At 43.9% G+C, this 23,064-nt stretch overlaps 1 protein-coding gene across 3 annotated transcripts in view; it reads right to left on the minus strand.

Annotated features, from left to right (window-relative positions):
• The window catches only part of SNX10 (sorting nexin 10), a 66,097-nt gene that overhangs the window by 34,479 nt on the left and 8,554 nt on the right, over nucleotides 1-23,064 (minus strand). The window contains exon 1 of one of the 3 annotated variants that reach the window (XM_043463359.1): nucleotides 282-299. The exons of the other annotated variants lie outside the window; for them this stretch is intronic. The gene's annotated coding sequence lies outside the window, so the exon portion shown is untranslated. Of the gene's footprint in view, nucleotides 1-281; nucleotides 300-23,064 lie in introns of those variants that run through there. 3 annotated transcript variants of the gene reach the window in all.

Below are 23,064 nucleotides of genomic sequence, written 5' to 3' on the forward strand. Positions count from 1 at the left end.
CAATCTTCAGATACTCACTCCCATCCCCCACAGCACAAAACCATGCGCTCTTGGTTATATGGAGTTCTTTCCAGGCTGATGTATCCCTCTGTGCCCTGCCACAGGACCATGAAAGACCTAAGCACACAGCCTCCTGAAGAACAATAGAAAATGCCCTGCTCTTTGCTCCTGGCAACAATTGGAGAGGCATTTTTTCAACTCTCCACTCACTACCCCTTCACTTGATAAGAGGACTTCCCATCAAAATACTACCTGACGGGTAGCATCAAAAGAAAAAATACCTTGTGGTCCAGTGGCTAAGACTCTGCACCTGGGGACCCGGAATCCTTTGTCCTGCAGCTAAGACCTGGCACAGGCAAATAAATAAGTAAATATTTTTTTTAAAAAAAAAGAATAAAATGCCTAGAATTAAATGTATCAAAAGTGCAAAATATACTCTGAAAACTACAACACTATTCAAAGAAATCAAAGATCTAAATAAATGGAAAAACATCCCATGTTCATGGATCGGAAAACTTCATATTGTTAAGATGTCAATTTTCCCCAAACTATTCGACAGATTCACTACGATCTATATCAGAATCCCAGATGAATTCTTGGTAAAAACTGACAAACCAATTCTAAAATTCCTATCTAATTGCAAGGAACCCAGAACAGCCAAAACAACCCTGAAAAAGAAGAAAAAAGTAGGGAGACTCTTATTTCCTGATTTCAAAACTTGTTACAAAGCAGTGGTACTCGAGACAGTGGGGGACTGGCACAAGGATAAACAAATAGATCCACAGAACAGAACTGAGAGTCCAGAAATAAACCCATACCTCTCTGATCAACTGATTACATCAAGGATGCCAAAACCATTCAATGGGGAAAGAACAGCCTTTTTCATAAATACTCCTGGGACAAGAGGCTAGCCAAGAAATAAGTTGGACCCCTACATTATACTGTATATAAAAGCTAACTCAAAATGGACCAAAGACCTAAATGTTAAGAGCAAAAACTATGAACCCTTGAATGAAAACAGATAAATATTCATGGAAGGATTCTTAGATATAATACCAAAAGTATGAGCAACAAAAGAAAAAAACAGACTTCATGAAAATTAAAGTTTTTGCTTCAAGGGATACCATCAATAAAGTGAAAGTCAAAGCATAGAATGAAAAAATATCTGCACGTCATTTATCTGATCAGGAACTTGTATTCAGAATATATAAAGAACTCTTACAACTCAGTAATAAAAAGACTTAAGGATCTAAAGTAAAACAGGCATTGTATAAATGAAATTTTCTAAAAGAATAGAATTTAAATGTTCTCACCGAAAAATAAAAGGTAAATAAGTGAGATGATGGGTGTGTTAATTAACTCAATAGGGGAATCCTTTCACAATGTATACATATACCACTATATTGTACATTTTAAAAATTCATCAACTGCACCTCAATAAAGCTGTAAAAAAAAATACTAAAAAGACTTACTTCAAAAATGGGCAAAGGATCCTGAATAGACATTCCTCCGAGGAAGATATACGAATGGACAATAAACGCATGAAAAGATGCTAGATGTCATTAATCACTGGGGAAAGCAAATCAAAACCACAGTGAGATACCACTTCATTTCCATTAGCCTGGCTAGAATAAAAAAGTCAGATAATAAGAAATGTTGGCAATAATGTGGAGAAATTGGAACTGTCATATATTACTGGTGGAAATATAAAATGGTACAGCCCCTTAGGAAAACACTCATATTTTCTCAAACAATGAAACAGAGTTACCATTTGACCCAACAATTGCATTTTAGGTATACACTTAAGAAAAATGACAGAAATGTCCACAGAGAAACTGGTATATAAATATCAGCATTATTCATAATAGTGAAAAAGTGTAAACAACCCAAATGTCCAGTAATGGGCAAATGGGTAAACAAAGTGTGGTGTATCTATACAATGGAATATTATCTGACAATAAAAAAGAATGAAATACTGACACAAGCTACAACAGAGATAAACCTTGAAAACATCATGGTAAGTGAAAAGAAGCCAGTCACAAAAGTCCACATATTATACAACTTCCATTCACATGAAAATCCAGAATAGAGAACTTTATAAAGACAGAAAAGAGATTTGGGGTTGCTTAGGTCTTGGGGCGGGGGACAATCGGTGAAAGAAAGGAGACTGGGGTTACAGAGGGTGATAGCTAAAGGACAATGAAATGAGGTAATGAAAATATTCTAAAATTGACTGTGGTGATGGCTGCACCTATCTATGAAGACACTAAAAATAACTGAATTGTATATTTTAATTGGGAAATTGTACAGTATGCAGATATCATAGCAAAGCCATTAAAAAAAAAAAGAAGAGTACTATCTAAAACCCTTCATTCATACCCCTAGTGACAGTCATCCTGCAAACCACATCTGCCAAGAGAAAGGCCCTCCAGGTATCATCCCTTCCAGCCCCTGTGGTTCCCTCATCCCTACCTGGTTCTGACCCCCTCCCACCTTTGCCATCTCTTCTTCTAACCCTGCCTTCCACCATGCCCCAGGAACCCTCAGTCTCAAGCCAGCAAATGTCTCACACTTGCATTATCTCAGGAGCTTTAGCTTAGCTTAGTCCTGGCTTCTCCACTCTCGTCTTCCCTGTAACCCTCCCAAGTTGAGGCTGCTCATTTCCTCAGCACTCCCATTTCTCAAGATGAGGGGAAACCAAATTTCCCTGGTCACTGTCATCTCCAGACAATAACTACCGAGAAGCACCCAGAATCTAGGCATGGGATCCAACTCCCTTCTCCTCACTTCCTAGCATCATTTCCTTCTCCCCAGACTCCTGCTCCTCATCTCTACATTTTTAGAGACCTCCTCTGTGAGTTCCCCACCACTTTTTCCTGATCCCTCCAAGGAGGACATCATTCACAGTATGACCTAACGTTCCCTGGTCTCACCTTATTAGCCTGTTCCTCTTCATTCCTGTAACTTAGTCCTTTGTCTATCAATAATTTATCAATCATGTGGCCAACATCCCAACCAGGAACTGTTCTTTGAAATAGAACACTAAAAGTCTCCTCTGATCACCACAGCCAACCCTTCCTTTTCTCACCTTCTCATTGTCATGCAATTTGCTCTTCCACTTGAATGAAAAGCCACCAGAAGTTTTGATCCTACTCTCTTATTCCTGCTCCGGACTTCACTTTCTTACCATTCAAGTTTTCTTCCCTTCAGCATCCTTGTTTTCCTGTTCCATTGACACACAGCCCCTTTTATCTGCCAGTCCCCCAAACATGGATCAACATAGCCTCTGTCTGCTCCACTTCTTTCTTGTCCTGTTCACTATCAAAGAAAAATCCAGTCATTTCTGTAACAGGCTCCATCTAGAGGTTCTGAGTTCCAGCCTAGGTGGGATCCTCCAGGGTTCAGGAGTCCCTCCACTCATCCAGCAGCTTCAGACCATTGTATCTCATCCAGCAGCCTCCTGCCTCCTCCTGGCCTACTTCTCTGTCATCTGATAACTGTTCCTCCCACTTCATCAAAGAGTAAGACCATTGGGTTTATACTCTTCATCTTGGTCCTGCTACCTTGAAATCTACCCATACATTCACCCACTTCCCTTAGTCTCAAAAAAAAAAACATAAAACTCTTCCCTGTCTTCATGATCTTATCTTCCCTACCTTCTTCAATACGTCAGTCCATCAAGTATCCCACCTCCTTACTAACTCCAGCTTCTCTCTTTTCACTAGTCCCTTCTCCTTCCCCAACAAGCAAGCTCAGGTTCTTCTCACCCCAGAGTAGAGTGGCAGCCCTGGCTAGTCCATCAATCTAGGAAAGACCCAGCACTGCGGTAGACATCAGAGATGGGACAATGACCAGGTCCTAGGTTTACTTACATCAGAGTGGGAGAAGGAGAGTTATCCAATAAATGGACAACTCATCCATAAAAAAGAATGAAAGTTTGCCATCTGCAAAACATGGAAGGATTCAGAGGATATTATGCTTAGTGAAATAAGTCAGAGAAAGACAAATACTGTATGATATCACTTATACACAGAATCTAAAAAACACAAAACCAGTGAATATAACAGACTCCCCAGGTGGTGCTAGTGGGAAAGAACCCGCCTGCCAGTGCAGGAGACATAAGACATGGGTTCAGCCTGTGGGTCAGGAAGATCCCCTGGAGAAGGAAGTGGCAACTCACTCCAGTATTCTTGCCCAGTGAATCCCACGGACAGAGGAGCCTGCCGGGCTACAGTCCACAGAGTCACAGAGCCAGTCACCTGAAGTGACTTAGCACAGCACGGTGAAAATAAGAAAAAAGAAACAGAATCACAGATATAAAGAACAAATGAATGGTTATCACTAGAGAGAGGAAAGGGAGAAGGTCAGGAGAGGAGGATTCAGAGGTACAAACTATTAGGTACAAAATAAATAAGCCACAGGGATATATTGTACAACATAGGCAATATAATCAATGTTTTATAATAACTATATATGGAGCATGACTTTTAAAAACTGTGAATCTACATTGCACACTTGTCACATATAATACTGTACATCAACTGTACTTCCATTTTTAAACACTCCAGGAGGAGCAATCACCATGTGCCAAAGTCCCAAGGCAGAACCAGCCTGGCTTACCTGGAGCCAAGGAAGCCATGCGGATGGAGTTGGTGGGAGACAGAGAGGGGCTCAGAAAGGGAGGCAGGTGCCCTGTGGACCTTAGTGAAGAATCTGGAAACTCTGCGGGCATTTCCAGCAGGTGAGAGACATAATCTGACTTACAGACTATCAGGGCCAGAGCAGAAGCAGGGAGCTCTGTTGGGAGGCTACTGACATGGTAGAGCCCACAGCTGGTGGTGGCCCAGACACAGCACAGCAGCGGAGAGAGGTATGAGAGGAAGCGGCTGTTGGTGTGCTTCCTCCTTTGTGCACATCCAGCTGGACAAGGGAGTAAGCAACGACCCGCGCCTGCTAGGAGAAAAGGACCACGGCATCTATCTATCCAAGAAAGGTTCAAGACTTCTTGGTGGTCTGCGCTCCCAAGGCAGGGTGCACATATTCAATCCCTCATCAAGGAACTAAGATCCCACATGCTGCGGCGTACAGCCAGAATAAATAAATGCATTTTAAAATAAATAAATAAAGGTGTGTGTGTTTTTTTTTAAAGAGAAGGGTTCTGTGAGACATGCTGTGGGGGAAGAAGATAGACACTCACGGTAGGTCAGGCCCTGCAGGTGATGAGTGAGGTCCTTGTGGGGAAAAGGGTGTTCTAAGACTCACCACCTCCACACTAACACCAGAGGCTGGTCTTAACTTGCAGATGGTGGTGGCCTGTGCTTGGTGGGGGCCCTGAGCAGTTTTCGTGGTGAGGCACTACGCATGGCTTCCCAGCAGAAGCCACAGACTCACACTCACCTTCCGCTTTAATCAGGGCAATTCCCAAAGGGTCACCACGGCCTCGTCTCTGCTGCTCCACACTTGTTCTCTGTCTCAGCCACCACCCCATTCACACCCAAAGGAGGCCACAGTCAGAACCTCCTTGCGCTCGTCCCTGTCCAGACATCCTTCAGGCACCTCAAACTGACTGTGTCCCATCCAGGCTGGCTGTCACATGCAACCTCTTCCTGCCCCCCCCCCCTCAAAACGCAGCTGGTTCTCCCTCCTCCTATGCTATACATCTTAGTTAATGGTGTCAGTATCCACACACTGACTCAAGCAAGAATCCCAGAGACCATCTTTGATTGCTTCCTTTCCCTCACTTTACAAATCCAGCTGGTCAACAAGCCCTGATCACCCTCTCTCTCTCTAAATGCCACCTAAGCCCATTCCCTGCTCGCAGCCTCCAACGTCTCCAGCCTAATTCAGGCTCTCGACACTTCTCTCCTGGACTCAAGCTGGAACAATGGTAGATTCCTGGGCTGGTCACCCTTAGCAAGTGCTTATAAATGATTTTTGAACAAATGAAAGAGAATGCATAAATAAAGAAAATGACTGAGTAAACAGATGAGTGAGGAAATCAAATAAAAGAATCAATGAATGCTGTGTAGAAACAAAACTAAAAAAGATATAAGAGTGGAAGAAATACAGCCAAACAGGTACATAGTGTCACTATCAGGTGACATAGTGCTATAGCGGGGGAGGGACGGAAAATATAGAGATTGTCTTCCAGGTGTCAAGGATGAAATTGGGCACTTCACACATGCTTCACACATGATTCACTCAGAAACCATGTGATATACTGTGCTCCAGATGGGGAAACCGACATTCAAAGAAGTTATTGAAAGATAACCACCCAAGGCCATCCAACACATAGGTGCAGGGCTCAGACTCAAACCTAGGTCTGCAGTCCCTAAATCCCACGTTGGTTAATGGGCACAGGCTTATAGGAAGGGCCAGACTTCAAAAGATAATGATAATAATCAACACCCAGAGAGTCCTTCTGCCAACAGTCACTGTGCTAAGCACTTTACATGTATCCTCATAAAAAATTCTGTGAGGTAGATGTGAATATTAGCACCATTTTAGACTTAAGAAAACATAAGTACCAAGAAGGTATCAAGTAATTTGTCAAAGGTCATACAGCTACGAAGCAAAAGAATTGGGATTTGAGCCCAGGTGGTCTTGCTGCCATGTCCAGGCTGCTCATTCCTTTAACCTTACGTTACATTGCCCTAATGACGGAGGTGAGATGCCAGAGGCGGGTTCCAGGTGGGAGGAATGGTCTGATTACCCAGGGAAGCAAGAAGTTACAAATGACTTTGGGGAACAGGAAGTGGCTCATTGTGGCTGGGATCAAGAGGTGGTGGAAAGTGAGACTCCAGGGAAAGGTGGGACCGGACAGGCGGCTTCCTATCACCTGGTCCAGGGTGCTGGCCTGTCTTGTCTGATCAAGTTCCTCCTTCCTCCACAAGGTAGTGAGCAGTTGCAGGAGCACATTCACCGTTTTCTTAACCAAGTTACTTCATTTTCTTGCATCTGAACGTGGAAAAGGCAAAGGAATAACTGATTCGTTCAAGGTTTTACCGTTAACTAGACAATACAACCTCTCCCATAGTCCATGGAAATAAATATCAGTGCCATGATCCCTTGGCATTGATTTTTTTTAATTATTTAAAATAATTTTATTTATTTATTTTTGGCTGTGCTGGGTCTTCATTGCCGTGTGGGCTTTTCTCCAGTTGCAGAGAGGAGGGGCTACTCTCTAGCTGAATTGTGTGGGCTTCTCACTGTGGTGGCTTTTCTTGTTGTGGAGCACAGGCTCTAGGGCATGCAGGCTTCAGCAGTTGCAGTTCCCAGGCTCTAGAGCACAGTCTCAATACTTGTGGTGCACAGGCTTCGTTGTTCCATGGCATGTGGAATCTTCCTGGATCAGGAATCAAACCCATGTCTCCTACATTAGCAGGCAGATTCTTTACCACTGAGCCACCAGGGAAGCTGTGGCACTGATTCCTAATACATATTTAGTTTGAAAAGATTACCCTATGTTAAAAACTCCCTCTCTGATTTTGTTTCCTGGTACTATAAGCGTCCAATACATTGTCATCTTTACACCTCACTGTGCTGTGCTGTGCTTGGTCGCTCAGCTGTGTCCAGCTATTTGCCACCCCATGGACTGTGGCCCACCAGGCTCCTCTGTCCATGGGATTCTCCAGGCAAGAATACTGGAGTGAGGTGCCATACCCTCCTCCAGGGGATCTTCTTGACCCAGGAATCGAACTGAGGTCTCCTGCATTGCAGATGGATTCTTTACCAGCTGAGCTACCAGGGAAGCCCTTACACCTCACTATTACGAGGTTATACACAAGTTGGTCAAATACAAATTTCTATTAGGAACACTTTAGTAGAAAAAACTAAAAGGTAGATCCCCAAAACTAACTTTTAATTTGCAAACTGTTTTGGGAAATTAAAAAAATAAAGAAGACCAGGTCTGCCAAATAATCCAAACAAGTCCTTGGGTCATTATTGAGCCTACTGGGGTCATAATCCATCAATCACAGGAAAAGGTCATCTTGGAATCTGTAAGTGCTATTCTAGTTCCTTCTTTCCTAAAAATTTCAGGGGGGAAAATGATCACAGCATCAAAGCCTCCCAGCTTGAAAGAGACCAAAATGGTCCCTCCCCATGGTCAGGAGGACAGACTAAGTAAGAGAGCCCAAAGAAATGCTCTATGACCTCTGAAAGTAAATATTCTAAAGCAAAAGAACTATTTTGCATTTTTTAGTTCAAATTAAATTTAAAGTGGTATAATTCAGGAAGTTTGAAAAACAGAGAAGTAAAATTACCACCCATACTTAGGATGACCATATGGCCTGGGTTAGTCAAATCAGTACTGGCTTATACGGGTCACTCTGTAATTATTAATAGCATGCACACACATACACACACATTTTAAGAGTGCTCAAAAGCATTGTGGTTTAAATGGTAAGTTATTTCTGGTCACCCTAGCATCAGTTCAGTTCAATTCAGTCGCTCAGTCGTGTCCGACTCTTTGCGACCCCATAAATCGCAGCACACCAGGCCTCCTTGTCCATCACCAACTCCCGGAGTTTATTCAAACTCATGTCCATCGAGTCGGTGATGCCATCCAGCCACCTCATCCTCTGTTGTCCCCTTCTCCTCCTGCCCCCAATCCATCCCAGCATCAGGGTCTTTTCCAATGAGTCAACTCTTCGCATGAGGTGGCCAAAGTATTGGAGTTTCAGCTTCAGCATAATCCACTGTTAAAAAGAATCATCACAGTTTTGGTATATTTCTTTGCTGACTTCTTCTTACGTGCATATTTTTTTTATCATCATAATCAAATGTTTTCACAAACCTGCATCTTTTCTTCAATTTTCATTGCAACAACACTAGCATTCTATGTTCCTAGATAGTAAGTCACGGCATTCCACTGAGTAAACGTTACCTTTCTTCTACTGCTGAACATTTAGGTGGCTGCGAGATAGCTTTAAAGGAAATGAATCTGTGCGGTATTTAGAGGACCAATGTATAAATCTCAAGAGAAATTTCAACCTAAGTGAGGAAGAGTCAAACAAAATAGTAATTAGGTGGAATTTCACTAATTCCATTTTTATGAACAGGGGAGTCCCCTGTTTCCCTCTAGACCAAGCAATTTCTTCATTCTTCCCTGATGAAGGGCTGCTGGATTCAATTCCAGCATGCCTGTGTGACTTTTCCATTTGTGCCCATGCAACCCATGCTCCACACACGCAGAACGAACCTCTCAAAACAAAATTCAGATCAAATGCCTCTACTGCCTCAAGTCCACCCACACTGGCCACTGCAGTGTGAATAAACCGCAGATCTCGGACCGTGACTCACAAGCCCCGCCCCCGACTTACAGACCCCCGTGGGCTGATCCCAGCCTACATTCCTACTTCATCTACTTCTCTCTCCTGTACTCTCTGCCCTTCTCTCCATCTCTTATATGTACCAACTTCATTCCACCCCAGGGCTTCTACACCTACTGTCCCTCTTTCTAGAACATTTTTCTCTAGATCTTTTCTGATTGTGTCCTCAGCTCAAATGTCACCAGAGTCATCTTTGCTGCAACACCTTAACTAAAAGTTTCCTCCCAAAGTCATTCTCTTTCCAATTAACACTACTTTATTTTCCTTACGGCACTCAACACAACCTGAATCTATGTTATTTGTTTATAGGTGTATCTGTCCCTGTGATGTGGGCTCCAAGAGGGCAGAGAGTCTGGCTAGTTCACTGCTGCACCCCAGAGCCAGCCCATAACAGCAGATGGAGAGCATGTAACTAGAAAGAATGAATGACAGTGGATAGAGTCACCACGAGAACAGGCACCTATTCAATTTGCAAAGTACTATTAACCACTTTGTGTTGTTCTGCAAAATGATCAACCAGTACTATTATGCAGAAATAATGAAATTAATGAAATAAAATGTTCATCTAAGAACACATCAACACCAATATACAATATTACCTGGATTAAAGGAATTAAATTTTTTCTTTGTAGTACCCTTCACCAAAATATAAAAAAGAAAACCTCTAGCAGTCTGAAATAAATAACAGGGGTCTCTAAATGGCATTTAGGTCCATGACCAAGTTTTTTTTTTTTCCCCCATTCATTTTTATTAGTTGGAGGCTAATTACTTTACAATATTGTAGTGGTTTTTGCCATACATTGACATGAATCAGCCATGGATTTACATGTCATGACCAAGTTTTTAATGGTCCACAGTAAAATGGGAAAAGGAAAACAATGCACTGAATTTCTAGAAAGCTAAAATCTTTCTATGTAAAGTACTCCGCTTTATTTTTAGATTATGTCTTTCCTACTTTTGGGGTATCAAAATAAGCCTCTCTTTTGTAAGAAAACAATAATTGTATCTGATGTGTTTTGAGGAGGCTTTTATGCCCTTTATGTAAAAAGCAAAAGGTTGGCGATCCTGTGCTAGGCCGTAACTTTCTTCTATCATTTCAGAAACCCAAGAACTCCTCAGAACGGGGTATCATTCATCTCTGCATTCCCCGTACTCTTTCTCAACTGCGGCTTTTACTAAAGTAAAAGGTTTTTACCTTGGAGGTTTTACTAAGCCCACAGTTGTTCAGTTCAGTTCAGTTCAGTCACTCAATCGTATTCGACTCTTTGTGACCCCATGAACCGAAGCACGCCAGGCCTCCCTCTCCATCACCAACTCCCAGAGTCCACCCAAACCCATGTTCATCAAGTCGGTGATGCCATCCAACCATCTCATCCTCTGTCGTCCCCTTCTCCTCCTGCCCCCAATCTTTCCCAGCATCAGGGTCTTTTCAAATGAGTCTGCTCTTCTCATCAGGTGGCCAAAGTATTGGAGTTTCAGCTTCAATATCAGTCCTTCCAATGAACACCCAGGACTGATCTCCTTTAGGATGGACTGGTTAGATCTCCTTGCAGTCCAAGGGACTCTCAAGAGTCTTCTCCAACACCACAGTTCAAAAGCATCAATTCTTCGGCGCTCAGCTTTCTTCACAGTCCAACTCTCACATCCATACATGACCACTGGAAAAACCACAGCCTTGACTAGACGGACCTTTGTTGACAAAGTAATGTCTCTGCTTTTTAATATGCTGTCTAGGTTGGTCATAACTTTCCTTCCAAGGAGTACTGCTAAGTCACTTCAGTCATGTCCGACTCTATGCGACCCCATCCCTGGGATTCTCCAAGCAAGAACACTGGAGTGGGTTGCCATTTCCTTCTCCAATGCATAAAAGTGAACAGTGAAAGTGAAGTCGCTCAATCATGTCCGACTCTTCGCGACCCCATGAACTGCAGCCTACCAGGCTCCTCCATCCATGGGATTTTCCAGGCAAGAGTACTGGAATGGGGTGCCATTGCCTTCTCCGTCCAAGGAGTAAGCGTCTTTTAATTTCATGGGTGCAATCACCATCTGCAGTGATTTTGGAGCCCAGAAAAATAAAGTCTGACACTGTTTCCACTGTTTCCCCAATCTATTTGCCATGAAGTGATGGGATCAGATGCCATGATCTTAGTTTTCTGAATGTTGAGCTTTAAGTCAACTTTTTCACTCTCCTCTTTCACTTTCATCAAGAGGCTCTTTTTGGCTTTCTGCCATAAGGGTGGTGTCATCTGCATATCTGAGGTTATTGATATTTCTCCCGGCAATCTTGATTCCAGCTTGTGCTTCCTCCAGCCCAGCGTTTCTCATGATGCATAGAAGTTAAATAAGCAGGATGACAATATACAGCCCTGACCTACTCCTTTTCCTATTTGGAACCAGTCAGTTGTTCCATGTCCAGTTCTAACTGTTGCTTCCTGACCTGCATACAAGTTTCTCAAGAGGCAGGTCAGGTGGTCTGGTATTCCCATCTCTGTACTGGCTCTAATTCTGCAGCACCAGGGGCCCCGGGCTCTACGGTGAAAGGGCAGGATCAATCATTCAATCAATGAGTGACATCTATCATGGTAGGGAGAAGGCTGGGCAGGAGATGGGAGATGGAGTTGAGGGAGACTGGCATGCACAATGCATCCAGAAAAATAACCCTGCCTAATATTAAAACCACGCTTCCCTGGTGGCCCAGTGGTAAAGAACCCACCTGCAATGCAGGAGACGGGGGTTCAATCCCTGGATCAGAAAAATCCCCTGGAGAAAGAAATGGCAACCCATTCTAGTATTCTTACCTGGGAAATCCCATAGACAGAGGAGCCTGGCACGCTACAGTAAAAAGAGTCGCAAAGCGTCAGGCACAACTGAGTGACTAAACAACAAGCAAACAATATAAAAACTACCTGGAAAATCATAAGTGAAAAATTTAAGTGACTTGTCTAGCCCCTTAACAGAAGTCGTTGTTGAACCCAGAAAAGTGAGGACAATGAAGTCATGAGTATGCCCAGTGGTCAGCCGGCCTCCTTCGCTGCCTCCTGGTATGTGACCAAAATTGTGGGAAGCTGTCAGTATGGCAGCCGTGAATTCAAAGGCTGTGGTGAATTCATGACCAAGGTAGTCTGGCCAGGAAAGAGCTTGGGGCAAGGCATCACAAAACTGACCAAATTAAGCCAGTGGGAATTGGTTTCAAAGAAGGCTAATCTTGTGATCTTGTCAGCAATTTTTAGAAGTCCAAAGGTTAACAAAACACCAAGAAGGAAAACAAATGCAGGCAGCTGGGGAGTGGGAAAGAAAACCATGACTGGCCTCGTTCTCGGGGCAGACTGGGCATCCTAGAGTGAGGCAGAAGTCAAGATTTGAAAACTGTTACCCGCATAAAGTTTGGAAAAGGGTGAAACAGCAGGCAGAAGCATCACGCTCATTAACTAGCTCTGTCCAGGCTCAGGGGCTCCGGGTGCCGCCGCTTTGCCTGCCTTGGTGGAAACCAAGAAGGGATTCTATCCGAGTCAGGCCAGAGCTCACACTCCACCTGGTCCAGAACACAGGGTTACTGGCTCCAAAGCCTGGAGCTCACACACCCTTTGACCTGGCACCCCTACATCTGAGAAGGGATCCTCGAGAAGGACCAGCACCCATGCGCAAAGTCACGCATCTGAGTCTACTCACTGTGGCCGTGTTTATTGCTAAAAAAGTTGAGACCACCCGAATGCCCATTCCTAAGGGAGCAATTAAACAAAGTGAACCCATTCACCAAAACCTTGTCGTTCAAAACACAGGGGCACCTGGAAGTACTGAGGGGAGGGGGCGTGTCCATGACACACCAAGGGGAAACAACAAACTGCAGAACAGCAAGCAGGGTGATTCCACTGTTTAAGTATGGACATAAATGTGTATACACACACCGATATGCACAGGGATGCACACAAAAAGATTCCAGAAGGATACACGCCAAAGCGTATGCAGGCATATATACACATGCATGTGGGGCAGGGGAGAAGGACCCACTTTTCTTATTTTTTACTCTATACACTCCTGGACTGTTGACAACTTTTTTTTTTAATATATTGCCTTTGTGATTTGAAACTATAGATCAAATAAACCTGTAAGGACATAAAGCGTATATAAAATAAACAAGAGCCCCACCACCCCAGTCATCGTTATTCCTCTTGCTGAATCAGGAAAAACCAGTCACTAGGATGGAAAGCAAGGCTGGAGAAGGGACCGCTGTGGCTTGCCCCCCTTCTCCACCAGCTGCTGGATATTTCTCCCTCCCTTAGCTGACACATCAGGTTGTATTTTTATTTAGTTCTGATCAAGAACCACACATACTTTTTGAAGCAGGATTTGCACTAGCAGAGAACAAAATAAGAAGTGCAAAACAAATCGGTTCAGAAGTGAGCTCTGCCCAGTCTGCAGCAGTATCAGGCTCTGAAAGCCAGTAGCTTTGTGGCCGAATGTCTCCTTGATACACCTTTCTGACTCCACCCACAGAGTCTACACCCATCTCTGAATTTTTCTTGAGGGGGTCACATCAGACGGTTTGTGGGATCTTAGTTCCTTGACCAGGAATTGAATCCAGGCCCTTGGTAGTGGAAGTTCCATGTCCTAATCACTGGACTGCTGGGGAATTCCCTTTATTTTTATTTATAATGCATCCTCCCTTTGCTTCCAAATGAATGTGAAGTAGTTCTCCAATAGATTTAAGGCAGCAAACAATAGCTGATCTAACGATGGTAAAGTTATTAACATAGGAATTGAGGTAAGAATGAGGGAAAAGTGAAAATGTTATTTGAAGTATAAAGTCCTACCACTCACAAGCATATTTAATTTTTGGTTGCTATGCACTAACACTCCTTAAAGCCTGTACTGCAAAAGCAAAGTTTACAACTATCAGGAAAATAACCTAGAAAGACATTGCATATGCACATGCATGTGGGGCAGAATATCCACTTCTGATTCACTGCATAAATCTAAATTCAGCAAGCTTCCTCAATGCTCTTCAGAGACCACTAACATTTTTCATAAGCCTTCCTCATAACTATATAGTGTATAATAAATCTTTTGACACACACCTACCTTGCTGACACAGCAGTTAGATCATCTCCAAAAACTTAGCTTGAAAGGCAGCAACAAGGTGTTTAGAGCTCAGGTTTGAAGCCACTCACATGTGGATTCAAACCCCAACTATGCCACTGATGGCTGTATGACCTCGGATAAGCTACTTAACCTCTCTGAGCGTACATGTTCTTATAGAAGAGGGGGAAAGCATTCTTAATAGTGCCTATTTCATAAGGGTACTGTGAGAACTATTTAAGTAATTCAAACACTGAGCAAATGTGCAATAAAAATTAAGTTTGATCACTGGCTAAATTCTTGGTACCTTTTTTTTTTTTTCAAAATATTTGTAAAAACAATGGAAAGTGCAAAAAATTGCATAACTTGAGTAAAAAGCTAGATTGGATATATGTACATACATGTGGGTCTCCAAAGAGCAGAGAAAAAGTAAGACTTGCCTCTCTCAAAGGATGCAGACAGACCCTTGCACATTTAGCTATAAGAAATACTCACCTCCAACTAATAAAAAAAAAAAAAATTAAAAAAAAAAAAAAGAAATACTCATAAATAACTACAAACACCTTGGCAACAATTACTGGACAAATAGAATACAGTATTAGAGCAGAAAACATACATTAGCCTAGCTACTCATGGTTGACTGCCATGAGAAATGGAGAAGGTGTGATCTAATAATTCATGTATCTTAAAATCCTGGTATATTCAAAGGCTTCCAAAGTAGCCCCATCCTGAATGTGACTTCACACCAATGACTCTATAAAAAGCTTTTCCCATATCTTCAAAGCTGAGGACACTTGGCCTATTTGTAAACCATCATTAAATCTCTCTTAGCTTCCATTTTCCCAGTTAACTATTCTGGAGTTATTTAGTAGCTCCTGCTAACCAGAACAAGGAAAGATTTAAGTGTCTTTTCAAAGTGTCCAGCAAAATGAACAGAAAGCACAGAGAAAAATAAAACAGCTCTCATTATGAGTGTCAACTGTATGCTGGCAGCATGCTGAGTATGTTCTGTGCACTGTCTCATTTAATTCTCACAACCGTCCAATTCACAGATGAAGATACTAAGCCTTAGAAAGAGGAAGTAACTTGCTCAAAGTAATCACCACAAGGTCACCCACTTGCTCAGGGGCAATGCTGGAATTCAAACCCGTCTGTCACTAGATGACTGCTACTCCCTTTTCAGATCTCTGTTCCCGTCTCACTACCTCTGGGGAGCTTCCCCTAACTCCCTCCAGCAGAGTCAAATCCCCCTCGTTATACTTCCCCTGCACCAAGCTCTTCCTCTGTGGTTCTGATCTCAGCGAGATTCTTACCCTTATTCATTTAGGCATTGAGTTAATGTCTATCTCCCCACCAAACTGTAGGCTTGGTGACAACACAGCTCTCACTGTTCTTTATTTAGGATCTCTGGCCTAAAGGGAGATCTCTGCCTTAAGGAACGAGGCAAGTAATGGGTTCTCTACATACATTTATACTGATTGATTGAAGAAATAAATGGGAGAAAACAGTGCTCAGAAATCACTCAGCCACTCGGGCACCGCACGAAGGAAGCACAGGCAGCCCAGTGTTCACGGACATATGGGCATCGTAATACTTGAGACCGAGGTCTTCTTCGGAACTGAAGAGGATCTCAGGTACAAAGCCTCACAGAGGTGAGATGGACACGGCAGCATCCTCGCAGGTGAAGGAGGGCAGTGTGAGGTATGGACTCTTCATTAGCCCGGTTAATACATTATTAACAATAAACTGCTTTTCTGATTCTTCTGAGTGATTTTTTCACTACACAGGGCTTCTGTTTTATTTTTCCTGCTAGTTTAATTAGCTTTCCAATCCCTTCCTTGAATATCTTTTTTCTTAAAATTCTTTAAGCAGAATCACATGTCATTCACAGGTTAGGTTCTTAACACTCAATTGTGAAACTGAAAACTGAAATAAAGGAAACTATATATACACACATACACACACACACAAAGTTACCAAATCTCTGTACTTCTCCACAAGCCACTGTCACAAGGAAAAGCCCAAGTGTTTCAGAATATTGTATTTTTAAGCAAGTCATACAGCACCATCCCACATTACACTCACTCCTAATGTAAAAATACTAAACCAGTAGAAGCAATAAGTTCTTTATGAGAAAGGAAAACATCCACAGGCAAGCTATTTTAGTCTAAAAAGATTTTAAAAAGAAAATTGTATTTGTTACTTGTCAAATAGTGAGGTTCTCAGGGTTTCAGGATTTTGATTATCACTCAACAATAGGCTTGATTTCACAATGTTTTCATTTTTTTTGCCACGAGTGAACAACAGACTTTAAGAGGTGAGAAAAAGTGGAGAAAAGCAGATGGAGTTTTGCTATGTGAATGTTCAGGAAAAAAGGGAAAACTACGAACTTAGCCACATTGGTTTGGCAGAGCCCTAAATTCACATAAGGCCTAAACTATGTGCCCCTTTTCAGTAGGCATGTAATTCCTCTGCACATTTTTTTTCAGAGATTTAGAGATATAGCAGGTCCCACCAGACAGGCCAAACAATCTTGAAAAGTCCAGTTAAGCAACCTCCCAACCAAGAAAAGTGCCTCAGGTGAGTGACTCTATAGCCTTGGGGAGGAAAGAATTCATTTACAGGATCTAACAAGATCGGGCTTCCCCGGTGGTTCAGACGGTTAAAGCGTCTGAGTGCAATTTGGAGACCCAGGGATAGGCTACCCACCTCAGTATTCTTGGGCTTCCCTGGTGGCTCAGCTAGTAAAGAATCCGCCTGCAATGTGGGAGACCTGGGTTGGATCCCTGGGTTGGGAAGATTCCCTGCAGAAGGGAATGGCTATCCATTCCAGTATTCTGGCCTGAAGAATTCCTTAGACTGTACAGTCTATGGGCTCTCAAAGAGTCGGACACAACTGAGCAACTGAACAACAGCAACATCTCCACTTTCTCCTCCTGGTGACTCTAATATGAAGTCGACCGTGCCCAAAGTCTCTGCTATTTGCTGCGAAGCTGAGCCCCTCTGCCTGGGAAGCAGCCCCACATCCAGGGGGCACAGCCGGGCATCAGGCTCACCTGTCACCTGTCAGCCCTGGCGGAGGGAGAGAACCCTCAGAGATCGTCTTCCAGTGGTCAAGGACTAGGCAACCCATTCCAGGCACTTCACACATAGTACACACACGACTCAAGCAGAAACCATGCGACATCTTGTACTCCAGACGGGAAAACCAACTGAGGGAAAGGAAGAGACAGGGCTCTCAACCGCCCATTCACCACCACCCAGGACCAAGGAGACCACCAGCCCAGGCTGCAGCTTCACAGGGAGGCCTTGGTCCTGGTCAACCAAAGACCACCATTTCAAATCACAACTCAGCCCTGTCACAGACATTACCATGTACCTGTGAGTCAAAATCACATATGCTTTTATTTCCTGTTTGCTATCTGTCTCCACAAGACAGCCTGTGACTCTTCCGCTCAAGAAACCATTCTACATGCTGAGAGGCCACAGTCCCCAAATGGCCAAGGCCGGAAGGGAGTCGGCTTCTGAAAGACAACCAGCCATCAGCCCCTGGGGACCGCCAAAGCCACACAGCTGGGGTTTCTGCTCCTCTCTCTGCAGGGACCCAGGAGAGCCACTGCAGACACCAGGGTGTTCTCTCTCCAGACACTGAGTCCTGGGGCTGGTACCAGGTACCAGGGCTTCCCCTGTGGCTCAGTGGTAAAGAATCTGTCTGCAATGCACAAGATGTGAATTCAATCCCTGGTTCCGGAAGATGCCCTGGAGAAGGGAATGGCTACCCACTCCAGTATTCCTGCCTGGGAAATCCCACGGACAGAGGAGCCTGGCGGGCTACAGTCCATGGGCCTGCAAGAGTTGACCATGACTGAGCGCCTAAACACCACCACCAGCCCAGGTACTAGGTAATGGCCCCTGATCCAGATACACCTCCAGGGTGGCCCAGTGGTCAGAGTCAGGGGATGCGGTGTGATCACCGTGGTTAGAGGTCAGGCTGCTCAGGGTAAGGAGACAGACGACAAGGGGGCGGGGGAAGCAGATTCTGAAGTCAGGGCTTAGAACCGAAGCCAGCCTCCCCTCTTAATGAAACCTGGCCAGCGCCCTAACTGTACCCACTGTCAGCCTTCCTACTGAAACCCTTAGGCACTAGGTGGCCGCCTCAGCCCAGCTTCCAAGGCCACGGTCTTCCAGCTTCACACTCCTCAACACCTCATTTTCTGCTCCCTCCTCACCAGTGTTCCCACCACTGAGGTGAGAGCCCCCTCCCCAGCAAGAGGCCTGCTGTCCCCAGATGCTCCCCCACCTCCCTCTGCCTGGGCCCGCCTTACTCTCCCCTCATTAGGATAAAACATCACCTGCAAACACGCCCACAGCCCTTGGAAATGCCAGGAACTAATATGTGTAAAGTACTTTACACATATCCTCTCCTTTCCTCAACTTGAGAGCCCCTTCAGGAGGCATTATTAGTATCCCCACTTTACAGATTAGAAAACTGAGGCACACAGAGATGATGTGACTGTCTGAAGGCCCCACAGGCTGCACCTGAGTCCCTGCTCCCAACGAGGGAGCTGCAGTGCCTCTTACAACACAACTCTGACTGCCACCTCCTCCCCAGGTCTCCCCTGGCCTCCCCAGACACCTCGTGCAGAGCCCCTTGCAAATCTCCAGACCACCTTCCACACTGGCTGGCGTGAGGACTGGCTAGGTTCTTGTCTTCTCTCCCCTCTTAGATTAAAAAGCCCCTGACTAAGGCCTTGGGGTATTTCTACATCATCTTTGTATTAGTTTCTTGTTGCTGCTGAAACCAACTGCCATCGACTTAGTGGCTTGAAACCACACAAATTTATGACCTTAATTTTGTAGGTCAGAAGTCCAACGCAGATCTCTTCAGGTTGAAATCAAGGCGTCCTCGGGCTGTGTTCCTCCTAGAAGCCTAGGGGAGGATCTATTTCCTGGCCTTCTCCTGGTTCCCCAGGCTTGGCTCATGGCACCTTACTCCATCTTCAAAGCCCACAACATATCATCTCTCTGACCCTTCTTCTGTAGTCACATCTCCCTCTGAACACAGCCGGGAAAGGTTCTCTGCTTTTAAGGACTTACATGACTGTATCAGGCTCACTTGGATGACCCAAGATAATCTCCTCATTGATCAAGGACCTTAACTTAATTATACCTGCAAAGTTCCTTTTGGCATGCAAGGAAAAATGTTCACCGGCTCCAAGGGTTAGAATGTAGACCAGTGTGGAGGCTGTTATTCTACCTACCACACTCTTTGTATAGAAACCTTGAACACAGTGGCCCCACTGAACTTCAGGAGCTGCACCAATCCCCAAAGGCTGTATTATATGGCCCTTCCATGGCCTCTGATTGAGGTGGACATTAGTTCTGTACCTGCCAAATCCACCAAGAACTCTTTGGAGGAGTACCCCCAAACAGAGATTAGTGATAATACATGGTGGACACATAAAGATGTCTGATAATCTAGGGATCAAACACACTGCTAAGGAATTTACTGCATTCAGCTCATCAATCCCTACCTCAACCACTATTGTTTTATTTTTTGCTCCGTATTTTACTTTTATTATTTTTTAGAGCTTAACACTTGTTTCAAAATGTAAATAATGCCAAAAGGTCAAGAATAAACAGTCTCCTTCTCTCTTTTCTGCCTCTTAGTCATTTTTTGGTATCCTTCCAGGGACATTTTATGCATCTGCAAGTAGGATATATTCCTCTTTATTTCCTACCCCCTACTCCCTTTTCTGTAAATGCTAACATCACTTACAGTCCTTCCCATGCCTCACTCTTCACAACACAGACTGCTCCGCAGCTGTCCACAGGGCGTCCTGGTTCTCTTTTGGGCACTATTCCACTGTGCAGCCAGAGCACAATTCAGCTCACCAGCCCCCACACTGACAGACAATCTTTTGCTATTAGAAACGGTGCTCAGAAAGTTTGTGTGAATTTGTCTGAAGGATAAATTTCTATAAGTGGACTGAATCAAAGCAAGGCAATGTGAACGATTAACTCTGCCAGGTTCTGGCAGATGCCCTCTGCAGGGAACTAATACACATTCACAGAGTGTGTATGTATGAATTCTGTTTTCCCACATCCTCCCTAACATGGATGGTTATCAAAATTTTTTACTTTTGCCAACCCCAGATAGGTGAAGTGTAGCATGTTTCAATGCATTTCAATTGGTATTTTTAAAATTATGTGTGAGGTCAAGCATTCTTCATGTGTTTAGGAGTCATTAAATTACTTTATTTGGATTTTTTGTTCATATCCTTTGACCATTTTCCTACACCGGTCTGTTCTTTTCCTTATTAATTTGTAATTCTTTATGTATTAGGGAAATTAACCCTTAATGCATAACATGAAACACATATATTTTTCCATTTTGTAATCTGTCTTTAGTTTTGCCTACAGGGGTTTTGCTATGCTGTTTTTAAGTAATGAACTGTATCAATTTTTTCCTTATGGCTTCTAAGTTTTGCAGCACACTTAGAAAGCCCATTCCTACTTAAAAGTTATAAAAATATTCTCCTTTGGCTTGTTCTAGAGATCAGTCACCTATGAGCAGTGAAAAGTTCTTTTCTATGGTCATGGATTTACACCCTGGCTATCATGTGCTTCTGGCCATACAATATGCAAACAAATTTTAATTTTATAAGGTAATTTTATTTTCTGGTACTCTGCCGTTTATAAAAGCACTGTCCCACGACAGTCAGTGAGACTGGCAGTGCAAGACTTATCCGTCTTGTTTTGTAGAAGATAGCTTCCCAAGCCAACACCCAGAGAGGTTAATCTCCCATCCACATCCACAAAGTGTGGTCCAGACTCACACCGAGGACTCCAGAAGCTCTTCTCTCCTCTCCCCTCCACTGCTTCTCTTCAGAAAAGGATGTCTATACTCATTAAAATCTTAAAGGACATCGCCAAAGGCATTTCTAAATAACTTCAAAAGAATGTGAACAACTTTTCTATTCAAAAGACAGCACTGGACTTCCCCAGTGGCACAGTGGATACGAATCTGCCTGCCAACTCAGGGGATACAGGTTCGACAAGCCAGGAGCGACGAAGCTCGTGAGCCACCGCTAAGGAGCCTGTGCTCTAGAGCCTGTGCTCTAGAGCCCGTGATCGGCAACGACCGAGCCCAGGTGCTGCAAGTACTGAAGCCCACACACTTAGAAGCCTGTGCACTTCGACGAAGAGAAGCCCCCACTCGCCACAACTAGAGAAAGCCCACACAAAGCAAAGAAGACCCCGCACAGCTGAAAAATAAAATAAAATTTTTTAAAGGCCTTGAATGCCATGCCAAGGACTTTAAAAAAAAAAAACCCACAGTATTATTTAAATGGGCCACACAGTGATCCAATTCAACAGTGACTCATCCTCAAATGCCCGTGCCAGTGTTATCAAGAACAGGCAGAACTCCGTGTTCCTACAGTGTGCCTATATAACCCTGCAAAATTTAATGAAAATTAAGAGATGTAAATGTCCCCAGATCCCAAGGCTTCTGAGTGGATCATCAAGAGCAGCGCTTCTCATTTTGTGGTGAGTTATATTTAAGCTATGGAGGGCTCTTTTCAAATGACACATATCCCAGCCTTCTCATCACCCACCCCTCCAAGGGTATCCCCCCAGGAGCATATCCCTTGCCTCCTCAAGTGTACTGACGGTAGAAGACTTTTGAAAACCACTGTCCAGAGCACAGGGTCTGTATCCGCACAGTTCCTATCTACCACGCGGCCTTGGTTCTCCCACCAGCCCGGACTCTTCTGCCATAGTGTCCAGCTGCCCTAATCAGGTCAGTTCTGAAATTCCCCCCTCAAGTCCTTTGTACCTTCTGTTTCCTCTGACACCCCCTCACCACCTTCCCTCCCCAACCCACCAAGACGGCTCCTTCCCACCCTGCAGGTATTGGTTTAAATGCTACCTCCTCAGGAGCCTTTCCTGACCGCCCACTAAAGCAAATTCCCCCCAGTAACGCTCCATCCTTTTATTTTCTCCCTAGAACGTGTCAGTCTGTATTATTTTTATCTATTAATTTATTTTCTTGTTTATTGTCTGTCCTCTCAAAAGTCCCACAAGGGCAGGGACCTTGTCCATGTCATTCACACTTTATAAGCCTAGCATGGAGCAACATTCCTGGCATATAAGAAATGCCCATTAAAATATGGGTCAATTACACTTGATTGAATTAGTCCTAGCTAATTCTCTCCATTTCTGCATCACCATCAAGTTTTTAAGCAGCCCCAACCACATGGGCTGGGAGGATGGACATTGGACAACTTGCCCAGCCCCTCCCGTTGGCCATCTCCGCTCATGGTTACTCAATCATTTTGGGAAAAAAGAAAGCAATTTAGCTAGCAACAGTCCAGGGTGGAATGCCTTGAAGACCACATGCCTTCCTCCATTGTTTTCTCTTTTTCCTTCTGGTCTAATTCCACTGGACTGTGGCAGATGAGACAGGAGAATGATGTTAAAGTCACACTATTCATCATCAAAAACAGCAACCCAACTAAAAATAACTGACTGTTAATGATGGGGCCAGACACTGTGTGAAGAATGCAATATGAATCATCTCATCTAACCCTCAAGATAGCCCCCCCAGGCAAGTCTCACTAACCTCAACTTTACAAATAATGAAAAAGTGTGC

Source organism: Cervus canadensis, chromosome 3, assembly GCF_019320065.1.
Source record: "Cervus canadensis isolate Bull #8, Minnesota chromosome 3, ASM1932006v1, whole genome shotgun sequence".
NCBI lineage: Eukaryota > Metazoa > Chordata > Mammalia > Artiodactyla > Cervidae > Cervus > Cervus canadensis.